The sequence below is a fragment of the Mus musculus genome, chromosome 10 (assembly GCF_000001635.26).
Source record: "Mus musculus strain C57BL/6J chromosome 10, GRCm38.p6 C57BL/6J".
Lineage (NCBI taxonomy): Eukaryota > Metazoa > Chordata > Mammalia > Rodentia > Muridae > Mus > Mus musculus.
This window is the reverse complement of record NC_000076.6, coordinates 87,591,212-87,604,644: the sequence shown is the minus strand read 5'-3', so window position 1 is coordinate 87,604,644 and position 13,433 is coordinate 87,591,212.

Sequence of the window (13,433 nt, the reverse complement as noted above, 5' to 3'; positions counted from 1 at the left end):
GTGCATGCAGAAGCCCGTGGAAGCCAGAAGGGGCCATCAGATCTGCCAAAATTGGAGCTGTATAGTTGGGACCCACTAAGTGGGTGTTGGGACCCAACTAGGTCCTTTGCAAAATCAGAGAGTGCTCATAAGTGCTGAGCCATTTCTCCAGCCCCAAGGTTCATAATGATGCCAAACACTATTATAGAGACTAAATATGAATTTATCAAATCATTGTGTATAGATTCCCCCAAAGTATGTTTTCTGAGATAGCTTCATAATTGAGAAAACAAAATTCAGCCTAAATGTTCAGAGGAAACATGTCACAGCGGAGTTTGACAGACTTGGTTAAACTTGTGATGAGAAGAAAGGATACTTTCTCTTAATATTCACAGGAGTCATTGCTGAGGGGTGTCCCCCAACGCAGGCCTCCTACTCCCTGGTTAATATTTAATCTCTTTCCTCCAGCCTTTCATTATACTAGCTTTAAACCTAGAGCCATATTAGAAGTGACTCTTTGAACTCTGGGATGATTTTTTGCTTCACTTTTTATGGAACTGAAATATCTCTGAGGGGGAACAACATGCCACCACTCCTCCCTGTCCCTTGGAGGAGGCTTCAGTGGGCTACAGGGCTCCCCAGAGGTTTTATTGGACTAACACGTTCATGTGGTCATTCATGTAACCATCTCACATAGCCAGAGCATATGAAAATGAACTTGGAAAGCAAACTTCAAAAAGAATTGATGTCATTGGCCCCAGGGGCTCTTGGGTGGATGGGGGCATGTGGGGCCAATTTGGGTGGGGTCAATTTTCATTGATTTGGCATAGCCTAGAACCAAATAAACAACAAATAAACAAGTTGATTGATAGATAGAGACATAGTATCAATGAGATACCTACTAATGTAGATGGTAACTCACAGTCTGTTCAAGGCTATGACTTCCAGCCTATGCTAAAGTAGAAGTTAAATAACTTCTAAAAAAATAAATAAACTAGAGGCATATAGTGGATTGTCCAATGTCATATTGAAAGACTCCAGGAGGAGCCCCTCGCTCAGGCCTCAGGACAATAGCGGACACCCAAGAACTCACGACAGACCAAGCTTGTTGCAAACCACATGAGGCTTTATTCGGGAAAGCCAGAGCTCTGGGGATGACTCATATCCCATGCAGGGGTAGAGGAGTCGACTTCAAGGGGAAAGAGTTCCCAGTTTTTATAGGCCCTCAGGGGGGAAAGGAGAAGGGGGAGATTAGGGGATTTCCAGATCTAAACAATGTCTATTCTTAAGAAATGGGTATGGGAGGGGTACAAGGAAAGAGTCTAATGAAGGTGCAGCAATGGGCACACACCTGGTCAGAACATTGGCAGACACACAGGTTCAAGGAGTGGCCAGAGCATTGTGCACCTCTATTTTTCTAAATCAGTGAAGCTAGTTCTGCTAACACTGACGTCTATCTTGCCAATTTCAGGGCTTCTGTGTCCTTTTACATTCTGCCAGGATCTTTCAATATAATTTGTAACTCAAAGAGATGAGAATAGCACCTAGTTTTTTCTTTTCTTAAACTATAAACTCATGTAAGTCAAGGATTCAGTCTAACTGGCTCATTGTAGATTCCTCAGCACCTTGGAGCGTTCTGGGCATTGACATACTTAGGATATTCCATAAGTCTATACATACATTGTTTGAGAATTTCAGTCAGAAAAAAATGTCAAATAATCAGAGATAATTGGAGCTTTGATGATCACAATAGTTATGCTGAGCTCCCACCGAGTCAGCTTCTTTGTCCCTAACCTTAGTTCCCCTGGCCTTCATAGCTGTCTCCTGTCATCAACCATCAGGTCCCAGGCTCTTCCTCCAAGACACTTCTGAAATGTTTGAACCAATTGCATTGTTTAGGAAATAATCTCTGTATGTTGTTTCTTTATTTGGAATGCCATTGCTGTTGTTGTTGTTTTTTTTTTTTTTAAAAAAAACACTATTGGTTTCATTATATCCACATTGTGCCAACAGGTTCATTCAATCCAATTCATCAGTTGACAAGAGACAAACTGGCTAGCTGAATGGACTAGAGTAAAATAGATAAATACCTGACTAAGGCACTAGAGCGAAGTAAAGCCATGGGCAACCTTGTGTAGGGCAAAATGCAGAGTCCTGGGTTCTGTTGTGGTATGGAGTATGAGCCTACACTTTAACTATATCCTGATGAGTCAGATTCAGATGGCTCAAAGCCTTTGTACACATTGGGTACAAACTCTCAGGCAGGAGCCAAGAGATGACAGTTATCATCAAGGCTGGGATTCTGGGTAGCAGGATTCTGGGTAGCTATGGGAATTCAGACAACAACTTGGCTTTCTTGGCTAGGACTGTTTTGTCTAGACAATGAGCACATTGTCCAGGACTTGTAAGTGGCAGATCCATGACTCAATATGCCTTCCAGAGAGGTTTGGAACCACCATTTTCTACGTGACACCAGGCACTATTTTTTTTTAGTAAGCCCATCAAATCTATTGAGCATGTTAGTGTTAAATTTAGCCACAGTTCCTGTTTCAAATGAAATATGGCAATCACAAACTAGTTAGATCAACATTAACTGGTTTATTGCTGCTTGATATGTAGTTAGTTAAGTATTAATTAGAATGTTATGGCTATAGTTTCTTCCCATGTCTTCAAACATTTCTATAGGATATAAAACAGCTTAGGAATAAATAATCAGTCTTTAGTTTTGCTAACAATTATAATTGCTCTTTTGTCATTAGAACATGTTAGCAAGTGACTGAAACTAGCCAGGAGTTATCTTTCTAGGAATATAAGCAGCTTGGATTCTAGGAGTTTACACATAATCTGCATTATTATGGTCACATTACCTGCCTGTCTCTGGGATTGTTAGCCATCATCTATCATGAGAAAAGAATCTGGATGACTCCTCGTTTCTAGTCATATTGTTTTATGAATACAAACTTCTCTGTCTACAAATCCTAGTTCAAAATATTTATTTGAATGCTAAATTAAATTGCTAAATTTATTTGAACATTTAAGGATATACATTTGTAGACCAGAAAAGATGGCTCCTGCCACTAAGCCTGAAGACCTACATTTGATCCCCTGAGCCCACACAGTGGAATTAATGAACCAAATCTCCTAAATTATTCTCAGACCCCCACAAAAGTTCAGTGTCATGTGTGTTCACATATACAAATGCATAATAAATAAAGAGATATAAAAAAGAATGATCCAGTGTGATTGAGAAAAGTTTTAGTTAGAAATAAGATTTAATTTCCCCAAGTTAATGATACCCAGGGGATTTACCCAAGAACAATGAGTCTCTGAAGCTTTGTGGCAGATTACCACAAAAAATGTATGAAGAATATATCTAAAGTAATTTTAGAAACATTAAGACAAATTCTATATGAATAAATATTCAGTGGATGGAGTATGTTTACAAGTAGAAATTTTTATGGGTTGTATAACCTATTTTGACATGGCTAATACTTAGAAAATATGATATACAAAAAGATTTTGTTAACAGAACCTCACTTTCTAATTTAGTTACCTCTCATATAGACACTAGAGATGGGTACATGTATGTGCACTTGTGTGCACATAGTTCCTGGATTATCTGTGCCATGTCACCACAAAGCTTGTGGTTAACTAATGAGAGCTTGTCATACCAATACACTTTACCTAGCTGTTCCATGTAGACAGAAAACATTGTCATGCATAAATTCTAGTTGTTTTTCAAGTGGCTGCCAAATGACAATATAGAATAAATAGGTATTAATTTATTAGAATGTCTAAAAAGAACATCATCGGTAATGAAAAACATGCAAGTCTTAACAGAGCAGACGGGCATTTGTTCCTGTCTACCTAGAATCCTGAGAGAAGATAGTGAACAATGTATAGATTTTCTAGGTGCATTTTTATGTGTGTTGTGATGTGCTGCACATATGATTTCATTGCTCATGCTTTGCGCATATCCTGAATCACACTACACAAGTCATTGGACCGGCATAAACCCCTCTCAAGACAGATGGATCTTCCATTGAGCTATATGACAGCCTTTAGCTAAGTTCTGGCTTCATTTTATCCTTGCCTACCAACCAGGATGAAAGGCAATGTGTAATCATATTTGGTATCTCCTATGAAAATGAACCCAATTCATTCACTGAGACAATACCTTCTTTTCCTCATACCCAAGTTATTTTAGAATAAAAGCAAGCTAATTAAAAACACTCTTGCTCTTCTAACCATAGAACTTCTAAAACATAATTGCGAAAATTCTTTTTAAACAATAAAGGTGAGAATTAAATTTCTTTTTTTTTCTTTTTTCTTTTTTATTATTAGGTATTTTCCTCGTTTACATTTTCAATGCTATCTCAAAGGTCCCCCATACCCACCCCCCCAATCCCCTACTCCCCCACTCCCCCTTTTTGGCCCTGGTGTTCCCCTGTACTGGGGCATATAAAGTTTGCAAGTCCAATGGGCCTCTCTTTGCAGTGATGGCCGACTAGGCCATCTTTTGATACATATGCAGCTAAAGACAAGAGCTCCCGGGTACTGGTTAGTTCATATTGTTGTTCCACCTATAGGGTTGCAGTTCCCTTTAGCTCCTTGGGTAATTTCTCTAGCTCCTCCATTGGGGGCCGTGTGACCCATCCAATAGCTGACTGTGATCATCCGCTTCTGTGTTTGCTAGGCCCCGGCACAGTCTCACAAAAGACAGCTATATCAGGGTCCTTTCAGCAAAATCTTGCTAGTGTATGCAATGGTGTCAGCATTTGGAAGCTGATTATGGGATGGATCCCTGCATATGGCAATCACTAGATGGTCCATCCTTTCGTCACAGCTCCAAATTTTGTCTCTGTAACTCCTTCCATGGGTGTTTTGTTCCCATTTCTAAGAAAGGGTAAAGTGTCCACACTTTGGTCTTCGTTCTTCTTGAATTTCATGCGTTTGGCAAGTTGTATCTTATATCTTGGGTATCCTAAGTTTCTGGGCTAATAGCCACTTATCAGTGAGTACATATTTGTGCGAGTTCCTTTGTGATTGGGTTACTTCACTCAGGATGATACCCTCCAGGTCCATCCATTTGCCTAGGAATTTCATAAATTCATTTTTTTAATAGCTGAGTAGTATTCCATTGTGTAAATGTACCACATTTTCTGTATCCATTCCTCTGTTGAAGGGCATCTGGGTTCTTTCCAGCTTCTGGCTATTATAAACAAGGCTGCTATGAACATAGTGGAGCATGTGTTCTTCTTACCGGTTGGGACATCTTCTGGATATATGCCCAGGAGAGGTATTGTGGGATCCTCCGGTAGTACTATGTCCAATTTTCTGAGTAACCGCCAGACTGATTTCCAGAGTGGTTGTACAAGCTTGCAATCCCACCAACAATGGAGGAGTGTTCCCCTTTCTCCACATCCTTGCCAGCATCTGCTGTCACCTAAGTTTTTGATCTTAGCCATTCTGACTGGAGTGAAGTGGAATCTCAGTGTTGTTTTGATTTGCATTTCCCTGATGATTAAGGATGTTGAACATTTTTTCAGGTGCTTCTCTGCCATTCAGTATTCCTCAGGTGAGAATTCTTTGTTCAGCTCTGAGCCCCATTTTTTTAATGGGGTTATTTGATTTTCTGGAGTAGGGATTTTGTCTCTTTGTTTAAATTGATGAATTTGAACCCAATATGTGCTTAAAATATATCCCATAGCTAAAGAAGTTAATGTATTTTATTTTACCATATTGCAGTTGAATATAAAAATTTTTTGTCCAAATCTGTCTAAAAGATGTTGTCCCATACAGAATGTTTATGGGGGTTGCTTCAAAGGATCGTGGTCTAGCAATTTATATCACAAAATTTGCTGTCTTACATGCAGCTATCAGAAAAAACTAAGGAAACAGTATCTCTATTAAGTTAGACCTTCACTTTATTCAACAGAATGTTTAAACAGAAGCAAGTGAATTGGAAGTTTCAAGACAGGCTACATAAAAACTTCGAAATCACACCTCCAAGTAGATGCAGACAAATTTCCCATCTCGTTTCCAGCCTCATATGTTCTTCCTCTTCACCTGCTTTGAATTGTTTCTTCACCCTGGCTTGTTTCTTATTCTCATTGAGTTTTCAACTTACAGATGGTAGCTTTCAAAGAATGATATAAAAACCATTTTATGCAGAATGCAAGTAATTTTATGTTGTCAAGTTTGTTAGTTAAAAATTTCCAGGCAGTGGTGGCATGTATCTTTAGTTCCAGCACTCAGGAAGCAGAGACAAGCAGACCTTTGTGAGTTTTAGGCCAGCCTGGTCTACAGAGAAAGTTCCAGGAAGCTAGGGCCTCACAGAGAAACCCTGTATTGAAAAACAAGAAAGAGAGAAAGAGAGGAAGAGAGGAAGAGAGGAAGAGTGAGGGGGGTGAGGGAAGGAGGAAGGGAGGGAGAGGTAGAGGAGGGAGGGAGGGAGGAAAGAAAGAAAGAAGGGAGGAAGGAAGATATTTACTATCAAGCTATGTGCAATCTAAATGTAAGAAATGATGTAAAATAATTTAAAGAGGATACTGAGTATATAATTGTAACAGAATATTTATAGAAAAAGAATATCCTTGACTTACCATAGAAATGTCTGAAAATTTGAAAACACCAAGCTTGGTACCCAGAGGTCTGACATGCCATACCTATAAAGACCTGTGTGTCACATGTTTGCCACGCTTCCTCTAATTCTGATACTCCAACATCGGTTTGACTCTAGGTCTTATTTTGGAATTTATGAAAGGAAGCAAACATAAACAAATGTCTCCAGGATTCTGTATTTAGCTGCCTACTGAGCTATTCTCTGCTTTCCTAGTCTTACCTCTTTTCTACACCCTCTTCCCCAAGATTTGTCATTTTAATTGGCATGTGAATAACTGGTTTGGTATCATTTGCTTTGAGAACAGAGATGAACATGACAAGTGAGTCCCCAGCAAATCATGTGCTCAAGTGTTTTCTATTCAATTAGATAACAGACCTGAGGGCTAATATCTGTAGCTAATATTCGGAGGATGAGGGACAGAGAAGGATGAAGTTGCAGAAGCAATTTTTGTAGTGCAGTTCTTTCGAGCATCAATGCTGTAAGGCAATCAGAACGATCAAGGAGTTCCCAAGCAAGCACATCTAGGCAGTGCTCTCAGATCTCCCTCTTGGAGTCTCCTTTACCATATGGTGTGTGGTTACAGTGTTACAAACACAAGTCCCGAGGCTAGATGGTTTCTATTTGAAACTCAGTCATTGCTTCTAAGTCTTGTGCCTCTGTTTCTTCATTTGTAGAACAGGACAGAATACTGGTTGTTCCCTTGGGTGTTACCATGGAGATGTGATAGGTCCCCTGCAGGGGAAGCACAAGGCATGCTGGGGATTTTCCATCATCAAATTTATCTTCCAACGGACTCATAAAACATCAAAGGCACACACGTTGGTGGAACACCGTGTGGTGTTGCTGTGCCTGTTTCGTCATGAAATATTCAAATCAGGTTAAACACGTGCCCTCAAGCAATCATGCCTTTATGGTGAAAACATACAAATTCTATCTACTTTTTTACCATGACAGAATATTAAGTGTTCTGGAAAGTCCTGCTTAGCCTGATTAACCCTCAGCTTCTCAACCTCATCTGACTTTAGGGTTGTCTTTTTCATGCGCAGTTCTTTGGAATACTTTTGTAATTTGGGAAACAGATTGTGTTTGAAAGCCAGGGGCTCAAAAGGCAGATAGATGGCTTGGTTCCTCTCAGGTCCTTTTCTGTGTAAGGATATGCTGCCCCCAGCTGGACAGAAAACAGGATGACGCTCACAGGTGAAGTGAGAAAGTGAAACAAACTAACAGCCATGATGCTTTCAGTTCTCCTGTCATTTTTAAAAGAACTCGCAAGGTGTTCTTTATTAAAGCACCAGGTATAAAAGCAGACATCGTGGCCAGAGGGTTCAGCCACACTTAAGGCTCTGGTGAAAGTACAGTGCTTCATAGCTGTGGTCCCTGCATAGAAATCTGTGTACAGATGATAAAGGTTTATGGCAGGGGAGCAGTAAGTATTTGCATTTGCAGAATAAATGGCTGGCCAGTGGTCTCTAGACAAAGAGGGACAGAAAGTTCTGGAAACCCAGGGAACTGGTCTGGGCCCGTGTGACTCTCCAAGTACTCTGACTCTGAACCTTTCCTCTGGGAGGGGTTGGCACTCACTGAAGGAGGAATCAGCTCAATGCTAAATAAAATTGTGAAGATGCAGGGATGCTAGACAGCTAGCTAGCAAATTCTGCTAACAGAAACAGCCAGCCTCAGCAAAGCTACACAGATATTTAATGCATTTTTTTTCATTGAAACAACAGTGTGATGAAGTGGAGATGTACCCACTGCTTCTTCCCAAGAACATCTCTGAGAAGATCCCACCTTTCAAACTTCTCCAACCAGCCTTACTTCCTTTTGTTCCTTATGTCCACCTCTTTTTTATATGGCTGCTAAATATGAGCTTTTTTGTTAAGAGAGTTGGGAATACACACACACTAACACTAGAGAGGATAGACTGGGAGAAATCCCGGGCATTGCTTAGGCAGGAAGCTTTGAGCATCAGCTGGTCTTATCTGTTGCCACTGAGGCAATGGAGAACTCTGAAAGAGGACAAAGAGGAGGGGAATGGGGTAGCTGTTCTGTGAACTCTTTCCCTCCTGAGTCCTGGGTCCTCCCTCCAATCCAGATCACTGTTCCTCCAACAGGTCTTTCACTGCAAGGATAGGACATCTCTCCCATTTACATTTCCTTGGACACTATCTATTTAATCTCTTCCATTTACCCTAATTATGCGAGTGCCCCTACTCCTGCTGAGTCCTGATAGATATTAAAGATGTATTCAGAACCCATTGGCTAAATTCTTGACTTCTACGGGTTGTGGTTTTCCCAGCTGAAAGCTTAGGTTCATACTTCATAGCATCATAGCGAGGCTAAAGTGATTGAATATAAAGATCAGTATATTAAACAAATCTCAATAGAACTAAGCAAGTATTTCATCATTTTATCTCTGCAAAGGGATCGTAGGAGTGCCTCTTCTATCCATGCATGGCCACCCAAGGCTAAGTATGAGAGCCAAGACTCAAACAGGCACCAAAGGTTCATGGAGTTCTCTCGTGAAGAAAGTAATTCTCCTTCCAGGGAAAGCTCTGGATCCAAGGCCATCGTCTAAGGGGTCTGCCTATTCTCTGTAACCCAGTGAGCTTCCAAGAGTCAACCCTTCCCTCCTACGCTCTAGATCTGTGTCACATTTAGCAGGACAGGCTGCCTGAGAAGACCCTCTAATGGTCACTGCACTGAGATCTTTATTACTGTTTCCCAGCCTCATATTCAAAATATTCTAGGCCAGAGGTTCTAAACCTATGGGTCATGACCCCTTTTTGGGTTGCACAACCTTTCACAGGGATTGCCTAAGACCATCGGAAAACACAGATTATTTATTTACATTAAAATTTATAACAGTAGACAAATTACAGTTATGATACAATTTGATGGTTGGGGTCACCACAGCATGAGGAACTGTATTGAAGGGTTGCGGCATCAGAAAAGTTGAGAACCACTGATCTAAGCTAGCATAGTTCCTACCATTGCTTCCAGTCCCCACATGATGAAATTAGGGCTCAACTGTATGACTTAGCTGATGTCACACCATCCATAAGTAGAGTCAGATATTCAACTGACATAGCATGATCTCAGCCTCCACCAATCCTTAACACCACTGCCATATTATCTCAAAATCTAGTAAAAAGATAATGGGGAAAAAGCCATATGATATTCATGCCAGGATGGCTATCGGGGTGGAATTGACTAATCAGCAAAACAATTGATCTGAGGGCCTCAGGCATGTGACATGTATTAGAAATGAAGGAGTATCTTATAGACCACAGGGTCTCAACTCTGACAGGATATGGCTATGGCTGCTTTTCTTTCAAACAAAAACAAAAAACAAAGGCAAAAACAAATCAATAACATACCCTAAACCTGGGCATCAAAGAAAGAAATTCTGGATCAATTGTGGGTGGACTCTTGGCATAGAGTTTTAAATCTCCCATGGAGCCCTAATGAGCAGCAGTGATTAACCAGTGGTGTGCCCTCTCCTTACCCCTGAAGGTGCCTTAGTCACATGGCTTCTTGGAATTCTTTAAGGACTGGGATGTTTATCTTGGCATTTGGTTCGAAACTAATTAGATGGCCTTCACAGGCTAGGCAATAACACATTGTGTAAATTCTGAGTTGAGACACCCCTTTGCATAGAAATATAAGACTTCTCAAGGATATTGTCCGCTGTTTCTGACTGTAGTCAAGTTTCCTTTGGAAAATGGCAACATCCAAATCTTTTTCTTCCTGCTAATTATGTATTGAGAAAAAAAATTGTCTTGAAGCATTTCGAGGCAGCCAGCACCATTCAGTAAATTATACCATGTAACTGGCTCACTCCTCATTAAGCTTGCCCTCCTTGGCCTTACAGAGGGAACAGCCACTTCCCTTTGCAAACCCTCCTGGGAGTAGATTTCTTCAGTCTTCCCTGAAAGGTCAGGACACCCGCCTTTCCCTGAATCCCTCATCAAGTGGTGATGGGTCAGCCCTTTGCTATCTTCTTGTGTTGTTCCCAAGAGGGTTTGTACTTACAAACTAAAGCTGTCTGCAGTTTCAGATAATTTACACTTGGAAGAGAAGCAGAATAACTTTATTTTGAACAATTCCACACTCACAGAGAATCCTGCTGGCCATCCACAGAGCCCTCCCCTTTTGCCTCCCAAGTCATGATTTTATGTCCGTGTCCCTTTCCTCCTGTGCACCCCACACATGCTCAGCACCCCTTGTACTAAGTCCCTTTACTCCTCCAAATGCACTCTTGTTCTTCTTTCTTCTAACACACTCTGGGTGCCTGTTCTGGGAATAGCTTCATACTAATGGCTCCCTTATATTGTAGCTTTCAGAGTAATGTCACCCATCTTTCTGTGGGCTTTTTACTTGACTAGTAGCCTCAGCTTCACAGCATTCTCCTATAAATGGACAAAGGTACTCAACAGCAATGTTCTCTATGCAGGTCTTAGGACCCATGTCCTAATACCAGCTTCCCCTTCTTGCAGCTCAGGGAAGCACCACCTGTCTGTTGCTGGCAGCCCCTGGGTTCTGCACCACCTCTAGTTGACTCCCTCATGGTCTTTGTCTACTACTTCGGTCACTTTACTAAATTCTCCTCATTTTACTATGTTTAGCATATCATCTGCTTTCTGCTGAGACCCTATATAAAATATTGTATGACTCATATCCCAGTTTCAGGGCATGGATAGTGATTGGCTCAATCTAGTCTTCTAGTTTTCATTACCAGTTATCAGTTCAGACACCGTTGTTAAGGCAATTAGTGTATGGATACTCTGTTAAGAAAGTTGGCTGGGAAGTGTGAATCATGCCTTTAGTACCAACATTCCAGAGTTAGAGGCAGGAGGATCTCTGCGTTTGAGACCAGCCTGGTCTACAGAGCTTGTTCCAAGACATCTGGTACTACACAGAGAAACCTGTCAGAGAGGGGGGGGGGAAGGAGGGAGAGAGAGAGAGAGAAGGAGGGAGAGAGAGAGAGGGGGGGGAGAGAAGAAGGAGGAGAAGGAAGGAAGGAAGGAAGGAAGGAAGGAAGGAAGGAAGAAAAGAAGGAAAGAAGGAAGGAAGGAAAGGTGAATAGTTGGAAAGCAATGTGAGCTCCTGATTGCTGATTAGTCAGTTGTTTGGGAAAACAAGGAAAGCACCTGACCTCAATGTACAGGATCAGTTTTCCTATAAGCAGGAGACATACTTAACAGAAAAGAACACACTGACAAGGTAGAGCCTGGAATAGTGACACTGGACCATGCCTACCAACATCTTAAGCTTACTATTATAGAAATAAGAACTTTTCGTAAGGGTTAAGCCTTGTCCACTCTGTCTTTGTTTGTGTGCAGGAGTGTTTTGTGATTTGCTCCTGAGGGAACGAGAGCTTCTGCAGGTTTAGTGGTACTTCTCTAATACACGGAGCATCCTCTCGTTTAACACACTTCTCCCACACAGTCTCATTTGATTTTCTCAGTGATGATGTTAATGGTTGTAGTCACAGTGACGTTAAAGTCATTAGTAACAGTGCCAGGCATTTCTGAAGTGCATTTCCTTTAAATGTTACATTTATTCATTGTCACAGGCAGTCTCTCCCAGGCACTGTGATTATCCTGAGGGCATGGGGACAGCAAAAGCACACTACATCTCCCCAATCCCTCTCTCCTAATGGAGGGGAAAGTTAGTGAAATTCCAAAGGTAAGCAAAACGTCACATGTCTCAGAAAGTGTGACCTCAGAAGATTCTTAAAGACCCCTCTCCAGATTTATAGTACTAGTAAGCAGCTCCTGGGAGTGGGATGAGGAACTCTGACCAGATGGGCTGCAAAAAGCTTTCCTGAACCAGTCTAGCTGCCTGCAGGTGGTGCAGAGGGTCCAGGGTTGTAGCTTTCATGAGTGGTTAGGTGTGTTGGGGTGGACTTTTTGTGATATAACTGCTGTTCTGAGTCATTTTTGCTTTTATAAATAATCCCTCACCTATAACTCTTGCTATTAATCCCAATAAAAAAATTCATCATTTCACCAGGTTAACTTTGGTGTGATCTTTGGTCTGTTGGGGGTTCTCTCTTTGGAGCAAGTAGACATGTATGTATTGTATCTCCCCAGGAAAAGCTTGTCAGGTGTGCATCCTTTATAAGGTTTGAATAAATAGTGCAGTGTTTAAGATTGTAATTTTTGCCATGAGAATAATGGTTCTATTTCAAGTATTTATTTTTGATTTATGTGAATGAGTGTTTGCCATCATGTTTGTACATATAACACATGCAAGTGGAACCTACAGAGGCAGAAGAGGAAACCAGATTCCCTGGAAGTGGAGTTACAAGCATTAGTGAGCTGTCATGTGGGTTCTGGGAACCAAACCTGGGACATCTAAAAGAGCAGCAAGTTTTTTTCATGCAGAGCCCTCACACCAGTCTCCAACATAATGGTTCTTTAGAAAAAGTAATGTACAGAGAAGTTCATGTGGCAACGGGAGGGAGGGGGGCTTTGTTTGCATTAACATTTCTGAATTTACGTTCCTGTAGATCCCAGGCACAGGATTTAAGGAAAGGTCCAAAAATTCCTATGGGGAATCCTGCTGTCTGCTCCTGACAGTGACCGACCAGTGCATAATGGGTATCTTTCTTTCCTAGAAACTAGGTGATTAAGATGTAAGTCCACAAAGAATGTGTAAACAGAAGGAAGCCATGCTTCCTTTGCTGTTCCCTTCATCTACACCTCAGTGTTTATCCAGTTACACTGTATTTCCTTCTAGAAAACTATACACTGTAAAACTCAGTTCCCTTCCTCAGTAAATAGATTCCTGGCAATAGCCTTGCCTATGAAATAGAAATTGTCTT